This window comes from Gopherus evgoodei, chromosome 1 (assembly GCF_007399415.2).
Source record: "Gopherus evgoodei ecotype Sinaloan lineage chromosome 1, rGopEvg1_v1.p, whole genome shotgun sequence".
NCBI lineage: Eukaryota > Metazoa > Chordata > Testudines > Testudinidae > Gopherus > Gopherus evgoodei.
The window spans coordinates 358,242,977-358,262,856 of record NC_044322.1 but is presented as its reverse complement, the minus strand read 5'-3'; the positions used below and the strand labels follow the sequence as shown (position 1 = coordinate 358,262,856).

At 41.2% G+C, this 19,880-nt stretch overlaps 1 long non-coding RNA gene across 5 annotated transcripts in view; it reads left to right on the top strand.

The window, feature by feature from the left end:
• LOC115656796 overlaps positions 1-19,880 on the top strand; it is a 223,131-nt gene that overhangs the window by 71,999 nt on the left and 131,252 nt on the right. The window contains exon 2 of one of the 5 annotated variants that reach the window (XR_004001776.1): positions 3,237-3,445. The exons of the other annotated variants lie outside the window; for them this stretch is intronic. This is a non-coding gene — a long non-coding RNA (uncharacterized LOC115656796). The remainder of the gene's footprint in view (positions 1-3,236; positions 3,446-19,880) is intronic. 5 annotated transcript variants of the gene reach the window in all.

Sequence of the window (19,880 nt, the reverse complement as noted above, 5' to 3'; positions counted from 1 at the left end):
AACTCAGGTCAAAATGTTCAAAAGCAGCCAGTGATTTTTTGGGTTCTCAATTCAAGACACTTTTGGCCTGACTTTTCAGATGCACTGAACATCCAGTGGGAGGTGCTGTGTGTGAGTGTGTGTGGGGGGCTGTGTGTATGTGAAGGTGGCATACAATGATCTCTTATTCTCTATCTCACTCCTCTTCTCTCAGTCTTGGTGATGAGTGGAGCTCAGCTTGACTCAAGGGTCTGACTCTCATTCACATACCTCCTCTCAACCCAGCAAAGACACACTAAATTTCCAGCACTCAGTACTGTAGTTTGTGGTTCAGCACTGAGGATATCTGAGATCTGCATGTGAATGTGGTTTCCAGTAAAATAAAAACATTTTTTTGCAAAGTTTGCAGCTGGACTGTGTAAAACAAATTCAGTGACAATACTTAGTTTACTGTATGTTGTGTATGTAGTTTATGCTTCATTGTACCCTATGCCCTAAGGCAATTTGCAGCACTGAGTGGGTGGGGAAAATATGTGTTTAAGAGAAGGGATTTATTAAATCACTTGGACTTTTTAGTGATTCAGTATGTGGCAACTTACTGAAAACTTTAAATCTGCCTTGCGTTATTAGAAATGAATGTCATGTGTTCCCATAAAATATGTTGGTGAATTTTATATACAGTTTTCTGCACTTTCAATTTCTACACTAACAGAAACAAATTTTTCTTTATGCTATAGACAGTATATTATAGTTGCTTGAGTTGTTTTTCTGTCTTCTGTTTTTACTCTGTGCATATCTAAACTCTTGCATAATGGTTCTTTTAAAGAAGAAAAGGAATGATCTTACATAATAATACTCAAAGTTCATTTTGATACAGTGATTTTGCATTTCTTGTTTGTATACTGCAAGTACTACTATATCAGGGGAGCCAATTACAATATGGTTGTCCATTGACATACTTAAAGGATGGATTTATTTTATAATGTAGATAGGACCTTCATTGTGTCCCACAAATTAGCTGTTGGCTTCCTCTTGTATCTTGGAAATCCAGGTCATTTTTTAAACCTGGGATCTTCCAAAAGGAACCTTTCCTCTGGGTGCAGAGGTCTTAGATGGAAAACCTTAAACAGTAAGTCCTCTTCCAGTTTTTTTTGAAGAAGCTCTAATCCAAGATTAGCTGACCACAAACTTCTAGGATCTCCCTTGATAAGCTAGTCTTCAGCTCTTCAGGGAGGTTCTGATTTTGTTTGCCAGAAGCTGGGAATGGGCGACGGGATGGATCACTTGATGGTTACCTGTTCCTGTTTCCTTCTGAAACATCTGGAATTGGCCACTGTCAGAAGACAGCGTACTGGACTAGATGAACCTCTGGTCTGACCCAGTATGGCTGTTCTTAAGTTCTTATGTTCATCAACAAGTCATGTGGGGCACATGCATAGCACAGCATGCATTTGTCACTGAAATGCTTGTCATCTTCACAAATCGCAAGAATGGTCTCTTCTCAAGTGGGTGTGTGTGAATATAGTGACATTAATTCCTGTACCCAGAGATGGACCTTTTTGCCACCACCACTAACAGAGTACAAAAAGTTCTGCTTCAGAGGCTGTCTGGACCATCTATCCTTAGGAGATTCCTTCCTTGTCCTTTGGGTGAAGGGCCGCCTTTACCCATTCCAGTGCTGTTGATTCTAAAAGTGCTAAACGAGATCAAGCAAGACAGAGCCAGAATTATTCTAATCACACCATCTTGGCCAAGACAAGTTTGGTTTCCTTAACTGATTCACTTCACTTTCTGCCTGGGATTACAACTTTGACCATTCCCCACCTGCTATCTCAGGACTCGCATTTGGTTTCTGTTCTGCAGCCTGAGCATTCTGTGGCTCAGAGCTTGGTTCCTGAAAAAGTCAGGACTCCCTGAACTCCATCAGAGTTCATTTGGCAGTTACTACAGCCTTCTACTCCTTGGAGGATTTTCAGTATTTTTCCATCTGACAACTTACAGATTCATCAGAGGGTTGATCAACTTTTTTCCATAGATTAGAGAGCCCAGTGGTGTATGGGATTCGAACTCGACCCTCAATTGTTTGATGAAACCTCCACTGGAGCCATTAAATAAGTGCTCTTTCCTATACATGTCTATGAAGACAGCTTTTTTAGTGGCAGTTACTTCAGACTGGTGATTTGGAGAACTAGGGGAGTTAATGGCAGATCCCCCTTCACAGTCCCCCCCCCCCAAGAAAAAAGTGTTTTTATGACCACATTCTAAGTTTCTATTTGATTTATGCTCTGATTTCCACATCAGTCAGGTCATTCATTTTCTAGGCTTTTTCCCCAAAACCGTCTCACACCGGGGAGAAAACTACCCTCTATATCTTAGAGCAGGGGTTGGCAACCTTTCAGAAGTAGTGTGCCAAGTCTTCATGTATTCACTCTGATTTAAGGTTTCAGTGCCAGTGATACGTATTAACGTTTTTAGAAGTTCTCTTTCTATAAGTCTATAATATATAACTAAACTATTGTTGTATGTAAAGTAAATAAGGTTTTTAAAATGTTTAAGAAGCTTCATTTAAAATTAAATTAAAATGCAGAGCTCCCTGGACCGGTGGCCAGGACCCAGGCAGTGTGAGTGCCACTGAAAATCAGCTCGTGTGCCTCCTTCGGCATGCATGCCATAGCTTGCCTACCCCTGTCTTAGATGTTAGAAGGGCATTAACTTTCTATCTGGACAGAACCAAAACATGTAGAAAGTCTCCCAGAACGGTGTGTGTTGTCTTTTTTTTTTTTTTTTGGCAGATGAATCCAAAGGATCCACAATTTCTACCCAAAGACACCCAGAAACACACTTTGAAAGTATCTCTTCTTGTTATGAGGCTAACTTTGAATCCCCTCTTAAAATAACTGCCCATTCTATAAGATCTCAGTCTGTTTCTGTGACTCTGTAAAATTTACCAGTGGCAGAAATTTGTAAAGCTGCCACTTGGACCTCTGTACTATACTTACTGTTCCAAAACACTGTACTCTAGTGCACCTGTCTAGGGCAGATGCTGTTCTTAGCAGTTCTGTCATTGATCTTAAATCTGGCTTCAAAGCTCCCACATGCTTCAGGGAATGCTGGTTCACAGTCACCTGAAGTGGAGCACCCATAGGGAGATTACTCAAAGATGGAGAGGTCACTTACTGAACAAGGTAACTGGAGTTTTTCAAAATGTTTGATCCTATGGGTGCTTTGGTACCCACCCTCTTTTCCCTCTGCTTTAGAGTCTCCTCTCATGGGGCTTCACAGTGAAGAAGGAACTGAGGCTGGATTGTCTATGCAGCTCTGTATATCCTCTGTATGGCATGAGGAGGTCCAGACACGTGTGGGCTGAATGGGCACTACTACCAAAAGGCTCATGGAGTACGTGTGCCCCTGGAGTGAAGCGCTCTATAGGGACAAATATCCCAATGAATGGCAGTTACTACACAAGGTAAGTACCCTCCCTATTCTGACCTTTTCTCCAGAAAGGTCTACCATTGTTCAGTGTCTGTCATATCTATGGATTGTAATAAAAGAATGTTTGAGACAAGAGTTAATTTTCTTATATATTCCCAGCCCCCTCCCCTGTTGATTTGGTTGCCACTCACTGAATCCTGTATCAACCCCCAACAAATGCTAAGTGAAGGCTTTACCTTTACAAGTATATGTCTATATTCTGTTTAGTGTAGATTGTGGCTTTCTGTTGCTACCCACATTGTGTGTGCGCAGATATGGTGCGTCAGGAGGTGCTGTGCAACACTTGGAGGCATTATACTTGTGGCAAGTACAATAACTTTGGGAGCGCAGATACATTGTTTTATAAGGTGCATAGTGGGCTTGGACCCCCATGGTTGCCCTTCCACCTCTGAGAGTTTGTAGAGCCTCTTAACATTAGAATTCCATTTTCTTGCAATGCTATAAGAGTATATAATGAGATTGTGTCTAGCCCTGTGCAAAGCTGAGGGAGAAAGTGTAAGGAAACTCCACCTCGTTCCCCATGTGAAGTGTCACCAGTCTCAATCTAGTTCATAATGTTTCCATTGTGATGCATGTGTGTACTTACCTCTGTAAACTTATCAAAGAGTGTTTTGTAGTGATGGTTTTAATAGTATCTAAGCACTGCACTGGTAATTATGTAATTTGGGTTGTTGGTGTTATCCTCATTCTTATCAGCTAACTGTACTTAAAACCAAGTCTGTTGGAAACAGACATTTTGCTGTACAGGTTTTCCTTTAATTGGTGATTGATTGAATATCAGAACCGCTTTACTCACCACCTAGAAGAACCCTTCAAAATTCAGATTCTTTGTTGTTTTGCAGAGAAAACAGTTTGTGCTCTCTTCCTTAAACTGAAAAACAGTTTGTTCTGTTCTGTGATTACAGCACGTTTCTTTGAGTATAGTGTTTTAAAATATTGTCGACATTCTGTCGTGGTGAAACAATGGCTCATGTCCAAACTGGTGATGGGAAATCAACTAGTTCAGTAAGTAAAAGCAATTATGCAAGTTGATGACTTAGAATAGGGTACATCAGGTGACAAACTGTGATTCAGTCTTTTGCTGATGATAGTTGGCACAATTTCCTCTTTATTCAGTGAATTGGTCGTCTTATGAAAATATGTGGATCCATATAGGAAAATTTGGAGAAACTATGGTTCTCCTTCTTTGAAGTGTGAGCCACCCTGACTCAAGTTATATATTGCCATCCTTAAACATCATGGTGCCTTGCAAAGTTAGAGCAAACCAAAGCAGAAAGGACCATGTTGCATGTTTGGAATTGTTCCAGACTCGGAGCCCTTTCAAGACAATGGAATGACTCTCATTGCCTTCAGTAAATTTTGGATTAGTCTGCAAAGGACTGAGGCATGGGGTGGAAGTGGAGATTAATCTGAATTGAAAGGTATGATTGACTCTCACCTGCTGAGTACTGGCTGCAGTAATTCCAGTCTGTTGTATAGGGTTACATAATGGGTCCATTGTTGTTGTTGTTGCTGGTTGTTGTTTTTTTAATAAAAAAGGTTCTGGTAGCCTGAAAGTGTTATTGAATGTAGTTGAGCTGGTTGGGGACAGACTCCTATATGCGAACATGTGCTCAATCCAGAGTGTCCACACCGCTGGGAATGGGGAAGATGGGTGACAGTAATTACGCTGCTGAATTTGTCTCATGCGGATGTCTGTTGCGTGCAGCATCCTTTTCCCCATCTCACTATTCCTAGTTGACACGCACACTTTTTGTCCAGCCATTGTTCCTTGATGACACCTGTCACAAGCCTCACTTCAGTCCCCGGCAAAATAATGGAGCAGGTCCTCAAGGAATCCATTTTGGCAGCCAATATCAAGTAGAGTGCCCCAGGGGTTAGTCCTGGGACTGGTTTTGTTTAACATCTTTATTAATAATCTGGATGATGGGATGAATTGTTGGACGCAAGTCAGATATTAGGAATGGCAATATACAAAAACCTGTAGGAGAACACTTCAACCTCCCTGGACACACACTAGCAGATTTAAAGGTAGCCAGCCTGCAGCAAAAAAACTTCAGGACCAGACTTCAAAGAGAAACTGCTGAACTTCAGTTCATTTGCAAATTTGACACCATCAGCTCAGAATTAAATAAAGACAGTGAATAGCTTGCCAACTACAAAAGCAGTTTCTCCTCCTTTGGTGTTCACATCTCAACTGCTAGAAGAAGGCCTCATCCTCCCTGATTGAACTAACCTCGTTATCTCTAGTCCAGTTCTTGCCTGCATATTTATACCTGCCTCTGGAAATTACCATTACGTGCATCTGACAAAGTGGGTATTCATCCACGAAATCTTATGCTCCAATACGTCTGTTAGTCTATAAGGTGCCACAGGACTCTTTGTCACCTTCAGCAAGTTCGCAGATGACACTAAGCTGGTGGGAGAGGTAGATACGCTGGAGGGTAGGGACAGGGTTCAGAGTGGCCTAGACAAATTGGAGGATTGGGCCAAAAGAAATCTGATGAGGTTCAACAAGGACAAGTACAGAGTCCTGCACTTAGGGAGGAAGACTCCCATGCACTGCTATAGGCAGCAGTTCTGCAGAAAAGGACCTGGGGATACAATGGACAAGAAGCTGGATATGAGGCAGCAGTGTGCCCTTGTTGCCAAGAAGGCTAACGGCATATTGGGCTGTATTTGTAGGAGCATTGCCAGCAGATCGAGGGAAGTGATTATTTCCCTCTATTCTGCACTGGTGAGGCCACATCTGGAGTGGGTCCAGTTTTGGACCCCCCACTACAGAAGGGATATGGACAAATTGGAGACAGTCCAGCTGAGGGCAACAAAAATGATTAGGGGATGGAGCACATGACTGATGAGGAGAGGCTGAGGGAACTGGGACTGTATAGTCTGCAGAAGAGAAGAATGAGGAGAGATTTGATAGCAGCCTTCAACTACCTGAAGGGGGGTTCCAAAGAGGATGGAGCTCGGCTGTTCTCAGTGGTGGCAGATGACAGGACAAGAAGCAATGGTCTCAAGTTGCAGTGGGGGAAGGTTTAGGTTGGATATTAGGAAACACTGTTTCACTAGAAGGGTAGTAAAGCACTGGAATGGGTTACCTAGGGAACTGGTGGAATCTCCATTCTTAAGGGTTTTTAAGGCCCGGCTTGACAAATCGAAGCCAAAGCTGATTTAGCTGGTGTTGGTCCTGCTTTGAGCAGGGTGTTGGATTAGATGACCTGCTGAGGTCTCTTCCAACCCTAATATTCTAGGATTCTAAAACTATTTCTCCATGTTTATTTCCCACCCTACTGTTCCTCACACCTTCTTGTCAACTGCTGCAAGTGGACCATTTTGATTACCACTACAAAAAGTTTCTTTTTTCTCTCCTGCTGGTAATAGCTCACCTTAACTGATCACTCTCATTAGAGTGTGTATGGTAACACCCATTGTTTCATGTTCTTTGTGTGTGTATATATATATCTTCCTACTGTATTTTCCACTGCATGCATCCGATGAAGTGGGCTGTAGCCCATGAGAGCTTATGCTCAAATAAATTTGTTAGTCTCTAAGGTGCCAGAAGTACTCCTGTTCTTTTTATGATTCTATGCATCTACAGGGCAGAGTCCTCTTGTCTGGTTTCTCTGCCACTATCTGGGTAGGTTACCAGTAAGTAGGGCATTTCAGCTGCTCCGGGGACTTTGTGCTTCTGTTACTTGACCAAGGATGTAACCATAAAGTACTTCTGAAATATATTTTTAACCTGAAAAATATGTTTTTCATTTGTCTCTTGGGATGGTAGACAGTAATGATTGTCAGACTGCTTAAGCAATTGACTGATTTGACTGCAAATTCTGTGGTGCTTTACATCAAATGTTATGAGAGTGCTTGGTGAAGCTCATGTTTGTGTAGGCAAGTGTGGATACTGAGTAGTGTATAAATATAGTCTTGGAGGTAGTCCTTGGAGCAAGATTAATGAACTTTCTCTGATCCTTTTTTTGTTCTGCGCAGTGTGCAGCTTCTACCACTTTGTCCCCATAAGAATGCAGATGGCTTGTAAAAATGTAGATTTTTGTAAAGTGTTACAATGTTTTACTCACTCTGAGTGATAATTGATCTGAGTTTCTAGCAGCCATAAAATGTTCCTCCTCACATGCCAAAACTAGATTTGGAAACAGGTGCTGACTTAAAGATTCGCAGAACAGCACTGATTAAATTTAAATGGTGAAAGATAACAACATTTGTGAGAACTGGGGTAATGCTGATATCACACCACTAACTTACATCCCTCAAATAAGCATAGTTAGAATACATATGGTCAAAAGAAGGATCTTTGTGACAGCAAGGGACTTGGAAGCTGCTCGCTGGAAATGAGAAGGGATGTGATTTTTGGTTAATGCCTGCTAAAAACTAAAAAAAATGAATGTACGATTTCTGTGGTCTCTATGAAGTCACAGGGAGAGTCATCTATTCCACAGATGATGGCTGTGCAGAACCATTGGGTATGATTGACTGTTTTGACAAACGTGCAAATACAGTTTGAGGGATAAGTGTGTTTTGAATTTATGGCATATATTAACTTCTTTAGTACAGCTCCTGAGTAACTGATTGGGTTTTTCAGTCATTGCTCAGGCAAAGTTCTCACTCAAGTCACTGGTAGTTTTTTCTTGAGTAAGAACTGCAAAATTGGGTGTGTCATATGTAATGGAGATATCGTCCTCAATGTACCTAAATATGAATTACCATTTAGTCCAGAGTTGGTCAGTGAATTCTCATGTTTCTGCTTGTTCAGAAAGTTCCCTATTACCTTGTGATTCACGCTGTCTGACTGCACCTTCTGTATAGCATGGCTAATAAAAAGTCTCTAGGTCTGTGTTTCTAATATCAGGTTCTCCATTTGGATCACTTGATAATTGCCCTATTCGGTTCATTCCCTCTAAAGCTTCTGGCACTGGCCACTGTCAGATGACAGGATAGTGGACTAGATGGACCCGTGGTCTGTCCAAGTATGGCTGTCCTTATGTGCTTATTTTATCCTCTTCAGCAGGCCCTAGAATTTTACCAAGGCTTTATGGTTGCAGGGCTTTCTCCCCTTTGCAGGATGCTTTTTTTTAAGAGGAGTACTTTGTCTTCCTTTATAGTCTTTATTCTTTAGTGTTCTACCATGGAAAAGCAGGCTGAAGATAATTACTTCAAAAAAATGCACTGCTTGATCTAGGATGGTGTCTTGTCTGATAGAAGAGGATTAAAACCCTAAAGTCCCACATGTTCGGAAATAGAACAAAACAATTCTAATTGGGAAAATTTCCCTTTATGTTTGAGCAGGTTTCTAGAAAAATCTTTTTTCATGTCTTTTGTGGCCCTCCCAGCCTTACAAATCAGTCTTACTAGACTAAATAGCACTGTACTGTATCATCCACAAATCATATCACAAAACACTTCACAGAATTAAGTAATACAGCTGCAATTTAAGGCCTGATTCTGAAGAAGTACAGTAACTCCTCACTTAACGTCCTCCTGGTTAACTTTGTTTCGCTATTAGGTTGCAGACGTATTAGAGAACATACTCCTTTAAAATCCTGCAGTGTTCCCTTATAATGTTCTTTGGCTCCTCCTCTGCACTCCTGCCAGGGACCGGGTCGGGGCATGGGGGCTTGCCCTGCTCCGGCCACCTGGCATTCCAGCCGGGGAGCTGGCAAGCCCCCACGGCCCAACCCCACTGCCTGGCAGGAGCCCCAAGTGGGTGGAACGGGGAAAGCCCCCGCACCCAGACCTGCTGTGCTCCTGCCTCAGCCAAGCTTCACAATCATCACTGGTGACTACAGTATTAAATTGTTTGTTTAAAATTATTTGAAACTTATACTGCATATGTATATAATGTCTTTTGTCTGGCAAAAAAAAATTTCCTTGGAACTTAACCCCCTCCCCCCTGTTTATATTCATTCTTATGGGGAAATTGGATTCGCTTAATGTGGTTTTGCTTAAACTTGCATTTTTCAAGAACATAACTAGGAAGTTAAGTGAGGAGTTACACACAATGCAAGAATCTCATTGAGGTCAGTAGCTCTGCGATGGGCAGACTCTCACACCTGTACAAATAATTTCTGGAAGCGCAGGGACTAAAATAGCAGTGAGGGGCAAGTTGAAAGGAAAGGAGAGCAACTGGTTTTAAGTGTCTTGCAGAGAGGGCTTTGCGGGCAGGTTGGTTGAGGGGCCACTCTTAAGGACCCTCTCTCTGAGGGTATAAAGGGCAGTGTGTATTGCTCCCATCCCCCGTGAATGATAGCTCTTGATGGACTTACTCTGGCCCAGTCTCTGTGATTGATTGGTGTATATGGAAATGTAGAGAGGTTGCTGTACAGTTATATATCTGTAACTAGAAGAGTCGTGGGCTGAGCTTTTGAAATCTGCCTAAAGAATTTAAATGCTTAATTGGAAACTGGGCACCCAGAATCCTGAGGCAGCTTTCAGAATCTCAGCCATGGGCTCAAACTCGTATGTTTTCCGAGCCCTAGTAATATTGGTCAGGATATAAATATTTCTCTGTTGTGTAGAATTTTGTTTAGCATTTTTAAAGTATACTTTTAACCAGTTAGGGCCAATTTGAATTTAAACACATTTTAATCTGCCGAACAGTTCAAAAATACATTTTGTTTTTTCTATTCTGTGTCTGTGGGTTTTTTTAACTTAGATGTTACCTTTTTTTAAATAATTGATGGTAATGTTTCTGGCTGGAATCTTAAAGAATCTGAAGCAGTGAGATAGATAAAGAGAGCCATCTGCTGCCATCGTTCCTATGTGCAATTCCTGCTGACTTTGTTCTGGATACAGATCTCCCATTAACTGATACGGTGGCTAGATATGAAAACATTTACATGTTTGTGTGTTTAATTCATGCATTTTACTGTAAGTTATCAGGCATTTGTTTTAGAATTGTAACATTAAATACTTGTAGTAAAATTTATAAAGAATTAGTGGGGAAAACAGTGATTTTAAAAAAAGTTATTAAGTTATGCTAGATAAATAAGATATTAGAGGAATGTGGTGAAGCTATCAGCAGTTTTGCCAAACTGAATCATTCAAAAGTCATTAGTCAGACCCGCCACCTCCAAATTAATGAAATTTGATTGAAAATAATGAGATTTAAAAAAGAATAAATTTGGGGTTCTTTTTATATGCCTTCTGTTTTTTGAGCCTATGGGATTCATGTTTTTCTCTTCAACCATGAGGATTAGAAAATTTTCTAAACATGAATGATGCAATTCTCCTGTAATCTGATGGCTCCTGGAGCTGGGACTTCAAGAAAAACACCAAATACTGTGAGACTCGTGATAAAATTACAGGGATTGGCAACAGTGACATAGTAAATCTGTGAGGAGTTCACTATAAATATTTAATCTGCCCCCTGCGAAGTCAGTGACCTCTCATTAACTTTGGAGGGGAGCAGGATTGTACTCTCAAGAGGTTAAACCCCAATATTACTGAGTAAATGGGGTATCTCTTTACAACACTATAAAAAGGGGAGTCTTTTAGGAGCATGGAATACTAAAGTGGAGTTAAGCACCTGACCTAAGCAAATGACAAGGTGTCTGTCCTTGTGCTATGACTGTTTGTAAAGAAAGGATGTAAAAATGGAGAGGAGTGAGAGAACCTCCTAGCAGCACTCAGGGTAAGAATAGCTAGCTTTGAAAAAGTAGACATACTCTGTAGTATACCATCTTTAGAATGGTACAGCCTGCTCTTTGCGTGTAACCAGCCCACCCTGCAGTTCCATGTAGAGGGGCTTGTCCTGCCCCTTTACTGCCACCAAGAGAGTCCCTGCCAGCCCCAGATTCAGGGACTGCAGTTGTAACAGGCCATGCAAGGAAAGAGAGGCTCTTTGTACTCTTACCTGACCTACATGTGACCAATCTGATCCACAATAACCAACCAACAGACCCATTGGAATTCAGTAGACGGTGCAGTTTCTTTTTTTTTTTTTAATTTGCTTAAAATATGAAACAGACTCTCTAGTCACGGTCTACATGTATATGTGATTATGTTTTTAAGTGAAAACGTTAATGGTGAGTGTCTTAAGATAGCTAGGAATTAAGTCATATTCTGATACATTCTTCATGCTAAATTTAAATCTTCCATAGGAATTGCTGTGTTCAAGGTACTGTAGGAGCTTGAAGAATCAGTCAAACATTAAACAAACAAACAGTTGTTTTAAAATAGGACCAGCACCAAGTTAAGTTGGCACCTTGGAGTATCTTGACTAGTAATGTAGTTCTCAAACTAAATAGTGACAAATGAGCAGTGGTGGTGTTAATTTATTTGGTTAGTACTGACTGCATATTCAGTGCTGTACAGATCACACAAATAGCAAAAGCTTCTGCCCTGTAGAAATTAAAATCTTTAATTAGAAATAGGATGCACTGGGAAATCCGGAGGTGGGGTGAACTAGGAGTGTTGATATTGTCCCATGATTATAATAAATTCTCTTGTGGGCATTGTGGAAGAGGTTGCCATTTCAAAGGTATGAGAGTGAGTTCCTTCTAGTAGGAGCAAAGTCTGAATAGTGATATTTAAACAACCATAACAACAACAAACCACATCTTTTTATAAGGGAGAGCTCCCTGGAGCCTTAGTTTAATGTTGCAGATGGCAGAATACAATCTGGCCCACATTGTGGAATCAAATTAGGAAGTTTAAGGCCTAGAATAAAGATATAATAGAAAGGAAAATGTGAGACTTGTATGCTGGCATGACACCAATTTCTATAGAGTTCCTTTAGATTGACTTGGGTGTATCAAAGGAATTTTATCAGGGGCTTTTAAAACAGAAATGTGTTGCAGGTGGAATAATGTATTTTGTACCTTTTTATCTAGACCAAGGGTTGAAAATAGATAAATACTTGCTTTTCCTTAGGAACTGTTGGTGCTTATCCTCAGAGAATCTTTGAATAACATTGTCATGGTATAATTCCCCACTCTGAACCTTAGCGTCCAAAAGATGGGGTACCAGCATGAATTCCTCTAAGCTCAATTACCAGCTTAGTACTTGTAGCGCTGCCACCAACCAGGAATTCCAGTGCCTGGTACACTCTGGTCCCCCCAAAACCTTGCCCGGGGACCCCCAAAACCCAGACCCTCTGGATCTTAACACAAGGAAAGTAAACCCTTTCCCTCATCGTTGCCTGTCCCAGGCTTCCTCTCCCTGGGTTACCCTGGAAGATCACTGTGATTCAAACTCCTTGAATCTTAAAGCAGAGAGGAAAATTCACCTTCCCCCCTCCTTCTCTCTCTCCCTTCCAGACTCTCCCTGAGAGAGAAAGTAATCCTAACACAGAGAGAAAATTAACCTTTCTTTCCCCCTTCCCTCCTTTTTCCCCACCAATTCCCTGGTGAATCCAGACCCAGTCCCCTGGGGTCTCACCAGAATAAAAAAACAATCAGGTTCTTAAACAAGAAAAGCTTTTAATTATAGAAAATAAAAACAGTAAAAATTATCTTTGTAAATTTAAGATGGAATATATTACAGGGTCTTTCAGCTATAGACACTGGGAATACCCTTCCAGTCTAAGCATACAAGTACAAATTAAAATCCTTTCAGCAAAATACAAATTTGAACTCCTTCCAGCCAAATACACATTTGCAAATAAAGAAAACAAACATAAGCCTAACTCGCCTTATCTACCTAGTACTCACTATTCTGGACATATAAGAGACTGTATCAAAGAGATTGGAGAGAAACCTGGTTGTACATCTGGTCCCTCTGAGCCCCCAGAGTGAACAACAACCAAACACTAACAGCACACACAAAAACTTCCCTCCCTCAAGATTTGAAAGTATCCTGTCCCCTGATTGGTCTTCTGGTCAGGTGACAGCCAGGCTCACTGAACTTGTTAACCCTTTACAGGCAAAAGAGACATGAAGTACTCCTGTTCTATTAACCCTTAACTATCTGTTTATGACAAACATCCTCTGTTTTGTAGACAAATTGTTACTTCTATGTCTGGTTTCTCCCACTGTTATTTACTTTTTGGGACACCTTCTAGAACACTGGATCATTTGAAACATTCATCTATTCTTGTTGTGTATTCTCTTTTCTCCCACTTACTTTCTCTGTCAAGTGCTGTAGATGGGTTCTGTGCAGTCTGATGAAGCCAACCGTATAGGTATGTCTGAAAGTAAAAAATCTGTGGATATTTTTTGTGTCTTATAATAGATAGACTTAATTATTTTGTTGTGCTGGATATGGTACCCACTTTTATTGCTAGTAATGATATCTGAGCTTTGGTCTGAGGGTCAAATTCAAGGATGATAGAAATGATGACAATAGTGAATACTATTTGCATAGCAAAGGGGCTCAAAAGATGGGCTTGTAGCAGGAAAACAACCACTAGTGATCCACCAGCATGCCACTCCTTACATATTTTTACATCCTTCTGTTAGTTGGTTTAAAACTTTTTACCCCCTCTATATGTAAGTTACAATGACAGTTTAATAATGTGTGTGAATATGCCCATTTACTTTACTTCTAAATTTGGACAGGAGATTCAGTGCCTTTCCTCTTTTAACTGGGGGAATATTGTAGCCTGGGCTTCAGCCTTATGTTCTAAAGTCACCATTCTGTTCCTCCAAAAATTTACCAAGTTCTACATGAAAAAGAGAGAAGTTGGGGACCTTGTATTTTCAGTGTGTATTTTTAAGAAAAATAAAAAAAATGCTGAACACTTTTGGAGGGAGAAATACATTTTTAAGGTGGTTCTTCTAAATGAAAAAGTAGTAAATCTTTAAAGATATGAATCAAGAAATATCTGCAACATAACAGCAAAAATCTTGTGTTTAATTGTTGAACACTGGCTTCAGTATCAGTTCCTGGATTTCAGTCGTTTTCTACTGCTCCGGGAGTAGGCAAGATCATATAGTATGTCAGAGATATGCAAAGTAATGGAACCAGTTGATGGCATATCTTGGTAAAAAAGCGGTTCATCAGCTTTGGAAAAGATGAGCACTCTCTCATATCCCAGGAGACCATGCTGCCAGGCTGAGTGAGTCACTTATGTGGACAGTAGCATGTGGTGAGTGAATCATCAGGTGTTGAACAAATTAATTTTTCAGTAGGGCATATGCAAGATAATATTTTCTCACAAAGTCATCTTGTACCTACCAAAGAAGGAATGACATAGAGACAGAATTATTCTCATCTCATTGGAAGAACTGCTTAGTGTAACTTTTTCCATTCAGTTCTCCTAGTGGACCTCAGAGGCTAAAGACCCCAATAGTTATTCTTTTGCTGAAATGGAAAAGCCTTTCTTCTTCGTAGAAATTAACATCTGATCCCACTAACCTACAGAAGAGGCCAGGCCCTATCCTAAGGAACCGATCCATATCCTTTTATACAACAGGATGTGTATATCCTGAGGTTGGCAATTCTGTAGCCAGGGTTATTTGCATCAGTAAGTCTTGGCCTAATTGTGTATATATATGTTTTCTTTGTTCTGTAGCCCCAGTTCTAAATGCAATATATGTGCGTATTGATAGTTTAATGCCTAGTTGAATACACTGAAATTGTTGGGATATAAATAAGAAGAAAAGAAGATAATTGGAGATATACCAATCTCCTAGAACTGGAAGGGACCTTGAAAGGTCATTGAGTCCAGCCACCTGCCTTCACTAGCAGGACCAATTTTTGCCCCAGATCCCTAAGTGGTCCCCTCAAGGATTGAACTCACAACCCTGGGTTTAGCAGGCCAATGCTCAAACCACTGAGCTATATCTCTCCTCCCCTTTTCTGTTAGAAAGCTCAGAAAAAAATCAATATTGAGGGAAGGGTTTGTAGGCCTGGAGAGATAGATAGTGTCGTGCCCCAAGATCTGCTAAGAGATCTTTGTCTGTGGGATGCACCATTGATCACACTACACCCTAGCAGCCCTGCCCTCTCTGGATGGTATCATGGCGCACTGGAGAACTTTGATGCCATTAGCTGACCACCTGCTTTCCCTCCCTGCCTTCCTGATGCACTCAGCAGGAGTTAATGCTATTGGAATTTTCTATGGAAATTTGAGTGGTTGCTGCCACCTAAAGTGTCTGGACCTGGGTCCGTCCCTTATTTAGCTGCCCTTTCTCTTGCCTAAAATGACACGGTGTCTGCATGGAGGGACATTTGTGAGCTTGAACATAGTTAAAGGAAGGAGGATGGTAGGGATGATGCCTGCTCTGCTTTGCTCCCCATATCTGTGATCACTTGTGAGAATTGATCAGTTTTAGCAAGTGACTTTTGACCATGCTTAATTTGTTACTCAGGCTATTAGGTCACTTTAGGTGCTCTTGAAAATGTTATCCTTAGAGCCTAATCCATAGAACAGCATCTATTTTAGCTATGCTGGAATATGCAGTCCTTCATTAGGGTGCCATGAGGAAAGAACCTTTAAAATATTAAGTGCACAAGCTTTGAAAGACACTATAAACACCTTACCCTGTTTGTAGAGAGCATAATTAGAAGACACTTGAGAAACAGAGCATTAAAATTTTGACCTTATTGAACAGAAGGCAGCATAATGAATAGATTCTCCCTTCATAATTATAAGATGCTTCTTTCTGGATTTTCTTTAATGAAGTTTTAAATAAGTGTGAACAAAAAAGGGTGAAAATCACCAAGAGCATCTTTACAAACATCCTGAATCTCATGGGGATATCACTAACAGGCTGAAGTCTGGAGGCCATTCCTGCTTTGTCAGCCCAGGTACTGCAGGGTGAGCACCACACCGTGTGTGAGTGTCACCCTCTGTGCCACTTAAACCCCATACAGGCTGAGGTGTGGGATAAACAGCTGAAGAGTAGAGGCCATGCACAAAGGAGTCTGAATAGGCTTGAAAAGAGGGGATTCTTAGCACTAGTTTGAGGGTGGGATCACTGGCTCGCTACAAACACAGTTCCATTGCTCTGGAACCCCTGCTGTGAGTGGTATATTCATAAGTAGTGGCCGCTATTTTGGCCTACAGACTGGGCTGGAGTAGCTGCCATGGAGGATCTGAGCTATAGCTCCACAACTTTGTGTTTTGAGGTGGCCACTTTTATCCCGTTAGCCCTGACTGTGTCAAGGAACTAAACTGTTTACAGAGGTGTTTTCAGGACAGGATGAATGTCACCTCTCCTGAGGTGCCTGGTGGCCCAGGTACTCTCCTGCCTGCATGAGGAGCATTTCTTGCCCCTTAAATACCCAGATTAATACATAAAACAGGAAAAATGGGGTGTGGTCAGGAGAGCGGGTCTGACTGGAGTTGGATCACCTTACTCCCAATTCTGGAGCTGCAACTGATGTAACATTTTGATCAGTAGCTGTGTATACAGTCTTAACTGTAGGGATTGCTGTTAGTTCAACCTGCACTAGATGAGTTTGCTTAGGAGGAACTGTAGCTTTGAAGTACAGGCAGTTGATTGTGAGCAGGGTGGGGAGCAGTGTGGTTTATCTTCCTCGGTTTATGACCAGTGCAAGATTGAGTCCTAAGAATGATGAAAGTAAGCTGAATGAATAGCATCACACATACACTATAATGAGCAAATCCACCTCAGAAACCGGAAGATCAGTATAGCTGGTGGCCTGTATTGTGCCCACTGAGGCTATGCATGCCAAGAGACCTTCCTCACATGGCTCTCCTTATGCCCATGTCAAAGGAGGATGAGCTGTCTCCCAGACATCATCCCCTTCTCTATCCCACATCCATGTGACACAGCCATGTTTTGGGGAGCAGCAGGCGAGGGCACTACAACATGCTACATGCATTATCTGTCCCCACAAGCTTATATTTATTAGGTGTTGTCATCTTGTGTTGAGGGTGTCTGATCCAATGATGGCCCATCTTTGTATGATGATGCTTAAGTTTCGTATGTTACTGCAGTTGGCCAATAGTTAGCTACCAAGATAGTTGACTGCACTATGCATAAAATAACTTTCTTAGGAGAAGTAAGTGTGATTTTTTTTCTAATAATACCTAGCCCTTCAATAATGCCTTCTATCCAAGGATTTGAAAGCATTTCACATACACTAATGACTTTATCCACAGAACTCCTTTGGAGATAGGGAAGGATTTTTATCCTCATTTGACAGATGGGGAATGAGACAAAATAAGGCCAGACTTTCAAAAATCCTGAGCTCCTATTTACATGCCAAAATAAGTGGAGATATTTTCATAAGTGCTCAGCACATATTAGCATATCTAATACATAGTTCATTTCTAATTCTGGCCATAATTTAGGTGCCTAAACAGGAAGGGAACTCTTCTCAAAATCTGGTCCCAGTTGTGGGTGTCAAACTGTCAGATCTGGCCCTGAGCTCTTCTGAAAATCGTTTGCCAAGTGACTTAATTGTAAGATCATGCACCAAGTCTGTAGCAGAGCCAAGAATAGAGACATGGTTTCCTGGTCTTGAACTTTAACCATTAAACGATATTTCCTTTAGCAAAACAATCCATCAAAAAACTTTTTCAGTAGCTAAGGGCAGAAAAGCTAAACAGGTTTATGATGATTAAGAATGTGGCCAGGATAATAGTGATTAAAAAAGATAAGGATGAGATGGGAAAATGAGGTGAAAATTTTGCTATTTTTGTACAAAGAAAACTGTTACTGTTTCCAGTGGACTATCTACATGTGGAACAAGGATTTGAATATCTATCACAAAAAATATTTGAGGAGACAGAGGGGTGGTGGAGAGGGAAGAAGAGGTATAAGGAATTGAATGCTTCAGAAGCTCAGCTTTCTCATGTGACTGTCTGTAAAACTTGCCTTTCAAAATGGCTGCAGGGGGATAGTGGAATTTTGCCTAGCATGTGGCTGGCAGTCCAGCAGATGAACATGAAACCATGTATATGACACACAAATGTGTGTGTATTTGTTCATTCGCTAACTGAATGAGGGCTACTCTATGACTGTTCTTAATTTTTGTAGTTAAAGCTGGCCAATTTTGTAGCTTTGGCCTCATCTAATTTTATTTTTTTTGGTTTCAGTTTGTGTGGATTTGAACACCCGAACTCTCATTGTGTTTCAGGTTTGACTAAATCTGAAAGCTCCAGAGCAAAAACACCTAGCTGCAACTACTGGTTTTGGGTTGGAAACATTCATAAATTCCACCCTGGAACCTGTGGTGAGGTTAGGGGCTTCACTGGAAACTCACACCAAATTTGCTTGAAGTGCTGGTGACCCTTTCATTGACCTTGAGTTGAGCTGAGTTTTGAGTTTGTAATAAAACCTGACCTCTGGAAACTCTCCTGCATTTGTGTCATTAATAAAGCTTCTTATAATGGGTTTTCTTTTATCTTTCAGAAAAAGGTATAAATGATTACAGATACAGAGCCCAGTCTGTTTACTTAGACAAAATACCCATTGCAGTTAATGAAAACTTTGAGTAAGGACACAGGTGTGGACACATACCTGAGTAGTCTCTCTTATAGATTACAGTCACTAAAGCTCATCTGAAGGATGCTGAGATCATTGACTTTAACAGGAGTTGCAGGTGTTCTGCTGCTCATTGGATCAGACTTAATATTTGCAATTAAAGCTGCTCTCTCAACCTGGCAGTATCCTTATGAATATAGGTTAAAAGAGTGAAAGAGGAACACCTGAAGTTTGATTTTAAAAACAAATTAAGAAAAATTACCTGCACTTTTCACTCTCCTGCCTTCCCAGCCGTATCACTCAGGCCTGGTCTACACTATGCGTTTAAACCGAATTTAGCAGCATTAAACCGAATTAACCCTGAACCCGTCCACACAACGAAGCCCTTTATATCGATATAAAGGGCTCTTTAAACCAATTTCTGTACTCCTCCCCGACAAGGGGAGTAGCGCTGAAATCGGTATTGCCATGTCGGATTAGAGTTAGTGTGGCCGCAATTCGATGGTATTGGCCTCCGGGTGGTATCCCACAGTGCACCATTGTGACCGCTCTGGAAAGCAATCTGAACTCGGATGCACTGGCCCGTAGACAGGAAAAGCCCCGCGAACTTTTGAATTTCATTTCCTGTTTGCCCAGCATGAAGCTCTGATCAGCACGGGTGGCCATGCAGTCCCAAATCCAAAAAGAGCTCCAGCATGGACCGTACGGGAGATACTGGATCTGATCGCTGTATGGGGAGACAAAGCTGTTCTATCAGAGCTCCGTTACAGAAGACGAAATGCCAAAGCATTTGAAAAAATCTCCAGGCTATGATAGACAGAGGCCACAGCAGGGACTCAGCACAGTGCTGCGTGACAAGCGTAACGGAAAGCCAAAGAATCAAATGGACGCTCATGGAGGGAGGGAGAGGGTACTGACAACTCCAGCTATCCCACAGTCCCCACAGTTTCCGAAAAGTATTTGCATTCTTGGCTGAGCTCCCAATGCCTGAAGGGTCAAAAACATTTTCCCGAATGTTTCAGGGTGTATGTCGTCAATTTATACCCTTCT